Here is a 9,388-nt window from a genome sequence, read left to right as displayed (position 1 = left end):
GAAAAACATAACTAGTGTTGGGAGTTGCTCACACCTATGTTTTGTCCTAGCCTTTCACCTTCTACCTGTGTAATCTTATTTGTCAAAAATGAGCAGTGGCTAAGTCAGCTTCCTTTTTCTGTCTTAATAAGCAGGCAAGGGCTGGTCTGGAGGCTGAATAGGACATCTGTAGGCTAGGCTCCCTTTATCTTTTTGCTTGATTTTCTTCTCGTATGCCTTTGTCCCCATGGTTGCAACATACTGCCGCCACCATAGGCCTGATGTCTACTTGCCCAACCTAAAGAAGAGGAGGACGAAGGGAAGAGTGCAAAGGGCTCCCTCCCAATGAAGTACCACCTCCTTTCTGGAAGGACTCCCTCACCAAGGACTAATCACATCAGCTGCGTTCCCTGGCCACAGGTAGTGTGGGGATACCGCAATTTCAATTTTATAATTTTAAAATGAATGACATTTAAATGATATAATATACATGAAAAGCCTGTCATACTGCCTGACTCACACTGACACTAAGTGAATATCAATTGCATGAATGAATACATAGAATATATTTGTTTAGAAATTAAAAAAATATTTACTGAAGTATCAAGTTTTTTGTTTTGCTTTGTTTTTTATTTATTTTTGGCTGCGTTGGGTCTTCGTTGCTGTGCGTGGGCTTCCTCTAGCTGTGGAGAGCAGGGGCTACTCTTCGTTGCGGTGCATGGGCTTCTCATTGTCGTGGCTTCTCGGCCACTCTTTGTTGTGGTGTGCAGGCTTCTCATTGCAGTGGCCTCTCCTGTTGCGGAGCACGGGCTCTAGGCATGCGGGCTTCTGTAGTTGTGGCACACGGGCTCAGTAGTTGTGGCCCGCAGGCTCCAGAGCACAGGCTCAGTAGTTGTGGCGCACGGGCTTAGTTGCTCCGCGGCATGTGGGATCTTCCCGGACCAGGGCTTGAACCGGTGTTCCCTGCATTGGCAGGCGGATTCTTAACCATTGCCCCACCAGCGAAGCCCTGAAGTATCAAGTTTTTTTCACACGGTGAAGGTGGGGATGTCAGGATAGGGTGTGTTCGTTTGTATTTCAGTACTTCATTCATAAGCTGAGTGTTTAGACCTAAAAAGAGCTTTTTCCAGTTGTACAGTTCATTGGGTAGCCTGTTTAACACAAAATATGCATACTCCTATTTAACCTAAAACATACTTGAACTATGTCAGCAGAAGACGTATATGTTGTCCTGAGTGATTAGTAACTCAGTTAAAATGAACCACATCCAGAATGGGGGTGGTTGGTGTCTCAGGATGTCTATATTGAGATGCTTGTACATTTGTTTATGAGAACATCTCATTTTTATAATATCTTTATATATGGTATATACTTATGTGTTTATATGTAAATATTTAACTTTAAGTAGCAGTATCTATTTTTTTTTTAATTTAAAATGTGGATTCCATCCATCTCAGTTTATTCTTTTATTGTCTTTTGAGAATCATGAGTCAGGATAAATTAATACATTTACCTAGACCAGATGAATTCTAACAGATCAGTTAAGGATAGTTAGACCAGACCAGACAAGGAGAACTCTTGACCGAATCATAATGCAAACTTTTATTTCTATACAAATTAATTCACTTAATGAAGATAGTCTGAAATTTTTTGGTAACAATTATGACTGTTCTAATTACCTATCCAGCTTACTGTTCCTACCCCAGACTTTAGATATATCAGTGAGTTACCAAGTCTGCATTAAATCATTCTTTTTTTTTCTTAATTCTTTAAAATTTTTTTTTTTAAGTTTATTTATTTATTTTTCTGCTTTGCTGCGCGTGGGCTTTCCCTAGTTGCAGCGAGTGGGAGCTACTCTTCAGTGTGATGTGCAGGCCTCTCCTTGCAGTGGCTTCTCTTGTTGCGGAGCACGGGCTCCAGGTGTGCAGACTTCAGTAGTTGTGGCTTGTGCAGGCTCAGCAGTTGTGGCGCACGGCCTTAGCTGCTCCACAGCATGTGGGATCTTCCCAGACCAGGGCTCAAACTGGCATCCCCTGAATTGGCAGGTGGATTCACAACTACTGTGCCACCAGGGAAGTCCCAAATCATTCTTGTAGTAGATCCAATGCTGACTTTGGTACATCATTTCTCTCAACTGGTTTTTCTGCTTTGCACTTTAGTTCTTTAGTGACAAGTATGGCTTTGAGCTTGCAAGTATTATGGCACTTGAATTACCTTCCTGGAGTACACAAGAGTGCAGAGTGGTTATGAGCACAGAAACTGGAGCACAGTGAAGCTGACGTAAAACCTCTGCTCCAAAACACACTGTCCTGTGGACTTGCCCAAGTTGTGAACTGCTGTTTACTCATAAAACTTCTCATTTGTAAACTGAAAATAGTTATTCCTACTTCATTTATTTTTTAGATTTTAAAAATTCAAGTATAGTTGATTTACAATATTACATTAGTTTCAGATATGCAACATAGTGATTTAGTATTTATATACATTATACTCCATTTAAAGTTATCATAAAATATTGGCTATACTCTCTATGCTGTACAATATGTCCTTGTATCTTATTTATTTTATACATAGTAGATGTTCCTCTTAATCCCTTACCCCTATATTGCTCCTCTCCCATCCCTCTCCCTACCGATAACCACTAGTTTGTTCTCTATATTTGTGAGTCTATTTCTGTTTTTCTAGATACATTCTTGGTGTCATTTTTTAGACTGCACATATAGGTGATAACATAGAGTATTTGTCTTTCTCTGTCTGACTTATTTCACTAAGCGTAAAACCATCCCATTCCATCCATGTTGTTGCAAACGGCAAAATTTTATTCCTCTTTATGGCTAATATTCCATTGTGTGTATGTGTCTGTGTCTGTGTGTGTGTATACACACAGACACAGACACAGATTCCATCCATGTTGTTGCAAACGGCAAAATTTTATTCCTCTTTATGGCTAATATTCCATTGTGTGTATGTGTCTGTGTCTGTGTGTGTATACACACACACAGACACACACACACACATACCACATCTTCTTTATCCATTCATCTGTTGATGGGACACTTAGGTTGCTTCCATACCTTGGCAATTGTAAATAATGCTGTTATGAACACTGGGGTGCATGTATCTTTTTGAATTACTGTTTTTGTTTTCTTCTAATATACACCCAGGAGTGGAGTTGCTGGGTCATATGGTAGTTCTATTTTTTAGTTTTTTGAGGAATATTCTTAATTGATTTAATTGCTTGGGAAACTAAATGAAATAAGACATTTATCCAATTAATACAACAGTTGCTTAAAATCCACTATGTTCAAGGTTCATAGTACTTACTTAGAACAGGGAGGCTCTTTTATTTTATTGCCAAGAAAATTTTTTTGTCTGGCGTACTCAACACCTCTTGATTTTTGTCTTTCTGTGTACTGGCAGAATTCTTTTCCAGCCATATCTCAACACTACTCTTTGCTAAATACTCCCTGACTCTGAACTGAAAATTGTGCAGTCCTCTTCGAGCCTCCCAATCTCTTTTCTTTTGTAGAAATATTAGACATTTGTCAAGGTAAATACAGTGATCTCCCCCCTTTTCACATTTCAAGTCTTGAATGTTGGAAATGCTCTAAATTCTAAAAACACATAGATCACATTCTGATGCAATTATCCTCTGCACAAAGTTATGATTATTTATATTACATTCTGTTATCCTCCCTACATAAGAGTCTCATTGAAGATTCCAACTATGGTTTATTTACCTTTGTATCCAACATAGGGGCTTATACATAGTAGAAACTGAAAAAAGTTTCCATGAATAAATGAATGTCTGAGCTGAAAAGCAGAAATTAACTTTTTCAAGTCAATTTTACACTAAAAATTATTTTAAACATCCACTCCTGTTTTAACTACTTTAAGGGGATAGTGGCTGAAACGGGATTAGGAGTCAGATTCAAACAAAGAGGTGCCAGTGCTTATGACACTGGCACCTCTTCAAGGGACTTATACGTCTGGGAGACAAAAAGGACAAAAGATGGTCGGGTCAAAAAGGCTCCGTGTGAAAGACACAGTGGCAATTTATTTTAACAACCACACACATACACACAGACACACACACACATACGCACACAGTGTATATAAGTTTGAGGTTTTTATAAGAATAAATTTATACTTTATATTCACACTTTGGCAGCAGGGGAAGAGCAAGATGGCGCAGCACACAGTGGCTGCCCTGATTCAGCGTCGCTACAAACACACCGATACTGTTCTGTCACTGTCCCCATACACGGGGCAACACACTTGCAGTTTAGAAAGCTAATGCTAGTTGCAGCGAGTGGGAGCTACTCTTCAGTGTGATGTGCAGGCCTCTCCTTGCAGTGGCTTCTCTTGTTGCGGAGCACGGGCTCCAGGTGTGCAGACTTCAGTAGTTGTGGCTTGTGCAGGCTCAGCAGTTGTGGCGCACGGCCTTAGCTGCTCCACAGCATGTGGGATCTTCCCAGACCAGGGCTCAAACTGGCATCCCCTGAATTGGCAGGTGGATTCACAACTACTGTGCCACCAGGGAAGTCCCAAATCATTCTTGTAGTAGATCCAATGCTGACTTTGGTACATCATTTCTCTCAACTGGTTTTTCTGCTTTGCACTTTAGTTCTTTAGTGACAAGTATGGCTTTGAGCTTGCAAGTATTATGGCACTTGAATTACCTTCCTGGAGTACACAAGAGTGCAGAGTGGTTATGAGCACAGAAACTGGAGCACAGTGAAGCTGACGTAAAACCTCTGCTCCAAAACACACTGTCCTGTGGACTTGCCCAAGTTGTGAACTGCTGTTTACTCATAAAACTTCTCATTTGTAAACTGAAAATAGTTATTCCTACTTCATTTATTTTTTAGATTTTAAAAATTCAAGTATAGTTGATTTACAATATTACATTAGTTTCAGATATGCAACATAGTGATTTAGTATTTATATACATTATACTCCATTTAAAGTTATCATAAAATATTGGCTATACTCTCTATGCTGTACAATATGTCCTTGTATCTTATTTATTTTATACATAGTAGATGTTCCTCTTAATCCCTTACCCCTATATTGCTCCTCTCCCATCCCTCTCCCTACCGATAACCACTAGTTTGTTCTCTATATTTGTGAGTCTATTTCTGTTTTTCTAGATACATTCTTGGTGTCATTTTTTAGACTGCACATATAGGTGATAACATAGAGTATTTGTCTTTCTCTGTCTGACTTATTTCACTAAGCGTAAAACCATCCCATTCCATCCATGTTGTTGCAAACGGCAAAATTTTATTCCTCTTTATGGCTAATATTCCATTGTGTGTATGTGTCTGTGTCTGTGTGTGTGTATACACACAGACACAGACACAGACACACACACACACATACCACATCTTCTTTATCCATTCATCTGTTGATGGGACACTTAGGTTGCTTCCATACCTTGGCAATTGTAAATAATGCTGTTATGAACACTGGGGTGCATGTATCTTTTTGAATTACTGTTTTTGTTTTCTTCTAATATACACCCAGGAGTGGAGTTGCTGGGTCATATGGTAGTTCTATTTTTTAGTTTTTTGAGGAATATTCTTAATTGATTTAATTGCTTGGGAAACTAAATGAAATAAGACATTTATCCAATTAATACAACAGTTGCTTAAAATCCACTATGTTCAAGGTTCATAGTACTTACTTAGAACAGGGAGGCTCTTTTATTTTATTGCCAAGAAAATTTTTTTGTCTGGCGTACTCAACACCTCTTGATTTTTGTCTTTCTGTGTACTGGCAGAATTCTTTTCCAGCCATATCTCAACACTACTCTTTGCTAAATACTCCCTGACTCTGAACTGAAAATTGTGCAGTCCTCTTCGAGCCTCCCAATCTCTTTTCTTTTGTAGAAATATTAGACATTTGTCAAGGTAAATACAGTGATCTCCCCCCTTTTCACATTTCAAGTCTTGAATGTTGGAAATGCTCTAAATTCTAAAAACACATAGATCACATTCTGATGCAATTATCCTCTGCACAAAGTTATGATTATTTATATTACATTCTGTTATCCTCCCTACATAAGAGTCTCATTGAAGATTCCAACTATGGTTTATTTACCTTTGTATCCAACATAGGGGCTTAAACATAGTAGAAACTGAAAAAAGTTTCCATGAATAAATGAATGTCTGAGCTGAAAAGCAGAAATTAACTTTTTCAAGTCAATTTTACACTAAAAATTATTTTAAACATCCACTCCTGTTTTAACTACTTTAAGGGGATAGTGGCTGAAACGGGATTAGGAGTCAGATTCAAACAAAGAGGTGCCAGTGCTTATGACACTGGCACCTCTTCAAGGGACTTATACGTCTGGGAGACAAAAAGGACAAAAGATGGTCGGGTCAAAAAGGCTCCGTGTGAAAGACACAGTGGCAATTTATTTTAACAACCACACACATACACACACACACACACACACATACGCACACAGTGTATATAAGTTTGAGGTTTTTATAAGAATAAATTTTATACTTTATATTCACACTTTGGCAGCAGGGGAAGAGCAAGATGGCGCAGCACACAGTGGCTGCCCTGATTGAGCGTCGCTACAAACACACCGATACTGTTCTGTCACTGTCCGCATACCCAGGGCAACACACTTGCAGTTTAGAAAGCTAATGGAAATCTACTTCCTGTTGCACTGCAGCAGAAAATTGTAGCACTTTCTTATATGAAGAAGAAAGATAAGTTAAGAGGAAGATTTTTCCCAGAATTTCAATTTTCAGAAATTCATCTATTCTGTCGCTGTAGTTTCCAGAGTTCTACTTGTGCAAACATTGACTCATCCCACCACGGAATTTGGATATGGTTGCCAAAGGTATCGGGAAGCGCATTAAATCACTTAAGTCCTGCCAAAGGGAAAAATAATAACCACGAAGAGAGTTAATTCTGAAAAGTAATTTCTTAGCAAATAATCTAATTACCTTTTACAATAGCCAAGGAAGGAACTCGCTGTTTTCTTTCATTTCAAATATGCTAATAGGTACAAACTGCTGAAAAATAAAGATTTAATACTCTTTCACTTGAAGAAGATTTATTTTTAATCTAAGAGGAAGTGAGTTTAGCCATAAAATATGATAAGAATAACTAAACAAAGAATGCATAAAACATAGGCCCTGGGCACTTAGGAGGTTATTGGCATAACAAAATTCACGAAACATGCTCAAGGTATTGGGGAGCATATATTACAAAGGTTGGACCGTATCTGCCTTCAGGATTTGAGGTGGCAATCTTCGCTTTGTTTCTGTCTTCTTTCATCTATGGACTATTTTGTATCATTCTCTATTCTTACTGTTTACTGTGTGCTTTGAGAGCAATTATATTCTATTTCTGCCATAAGTTTCAATATTTCCAAACCAAGGTAAAAGTGGAAAGCCATTATACATTAAAACTACGAAGAGGATAATATGATGCGTAACAGAGGAGAGTCAAGGAAAACTGATGAAGACAGGCTACTACCTTCAGTTTTTAGATAATCATCGTGGATATAAGGCTTTGTGACAACAACAAAAAATAAAGGTGCAAATTCTTATTGGGCAGATGCAGATCATCGTTAACTCTCCTGCCTTCCTTGTTCTAGGTTCACGGTATCTGCCCTTGGGATCTCTCTTTATTATGGTAATCACAACTCATCCTTGACACAGTAACGTGAAAATCCTCTATAAGATGCTCGTACAAAGTGATATTTTAAAATCTATCTTGAACAGCCTCTGGATATTACAGTACACCATCAACAGCAACATTGCTTGAATACTGGACGTATAAGAAATTTCCTTTCAAGTCTGTTTCAAAAGCAAGGTGGCATCGAGACACATCTTGTACAATGAGCAGAATATATGAGAGAGATGGAAAGGGGCATTTCAGACATGTAAGGAAAAGACAGCCAAAGTCTAGATGTATGAAATTGCTTCCCCTCTTCTGAAAATGGCTAGCTAGTACTTTGGATGACAATGGCACATGAAGCAGGAGATGGAGATGTGAATCTGTGAGGGGAGCTCTGAAGACAATGTGGCTGGAAAGGGACTTAGGGACAGACTGTAAATTGATTCAATGGTTTCATCTATGAAGCCAATGTGCTGTGGAAACACCAGAACAACATTCACCTGGTAAAGGAATGAATCATCAATGACATTTCATGCACAAAGATCCGGCGAGCCCTCAGTAGGGACAAGAGCATTCGCTACTTGGTACCAGATCTTGTCCAAGAGTATATTGAAAAGCATACTTTGTAAAGCTCCGAGAGTGAAGAGAGGAATGTTGGGGTTATCCTGGCTCCTTTGCAGAAAAATACTGTAGAAGCTAACGCATAAGAAATTCTGCAGCGTGATATTTTGGACTTCCCTTTAGGGAATTTTAAACAATCTGGGTGTTAGTAACTGGGGGAAGGAATTGTGATCCTCTTTAATAAACTAAAACTTAAAAGTTTGGCTAAAAAAAGTTTTTTCGAAAAGTAGATTTTAGAGTCCGATTTTCATATCGTCAATCATTTAACAAATATTTGGGGCTTCTATTAGGTATTAGGTATTGTTCAAGATGCTCAGATTAATGGCAAAAAAAGCCATAGTGCTTCAAAGAGGCTAGAGTGTGACTGGCATGACAGACGATCAGACTATTAATTATAATAAGTTTTGATAAATATATGGTGCCATGCCAATCAGCAGTATAAAGACACCTAATGTTTGAGGGTGTCAGGGACAAATTCCTGAGGAAGTAACATTAAACTAAGAATTAAAGGATGAATCACTGCCCTCTGGAAAAGAGAGAAGGAGGCTAGCATAAAAGGAGCTGTGTTCCAGGAAAACATAAAAAGAAACTATTGCAAAGATAAAAAAATGATCAGTACTGACGAGGATATGGAGAAACTGGAACACTTCTACACTACTGGTGGAAATGTAAAATGGTGCAGCGGCTTTGGAAAAGCACCTGGCAGTTTTTTAAAAGGTGAAATAGAGTTACCATATGACTCAGTAGTTCCACTGAAAATTATACATTCAAGAGAACTGAAAATATAGGTCCACACAAAAACATACGCACAAATGTTCACAGGAGCACTACTTCTAATAGTGAAAAAGTAGAAACAATCCAGAAGTCCATCAACTGATAAATAAATAAAAATGCTATAATATCCATACAATGGATTATTATTTGGCAACAAAAAGAAATGAAGTACTTATTCATGCTACAACACAGATGAGTATTGAAACTATTGTTAGGTAAAAGAACACAGACACCAATCGTAAGTGTAAGATCCCATTATGACATGTCCACAGGAGGCAAACCTAAGTTGACAGAAAGTAGATTAGTGGTTGCCTAGGGTTGCAGGAGGGTAGGGTGGAGAGGAGAGGACCAGACTGAGGTAGGGAAT

Source organism: Physeter macrocephalus, chromosome 4, assembly GCF_002837175.3.
Source record: "Physeter macrocephalus isolate SW-GA chromosome 4, ASM283717v5, whole genome shotgun sequence".
Taxonomy (NCBI): Eukaryota; Metazoa; Chordata; class Mammalia; order Artiodactyla; family Physeteridae; genus Physeter; species Physeter macrocephalus.
The sequence above is the reverse complement of the archived record's forward strand: the minus strand, read 5'-3'. Positions refer to the sequence as shown.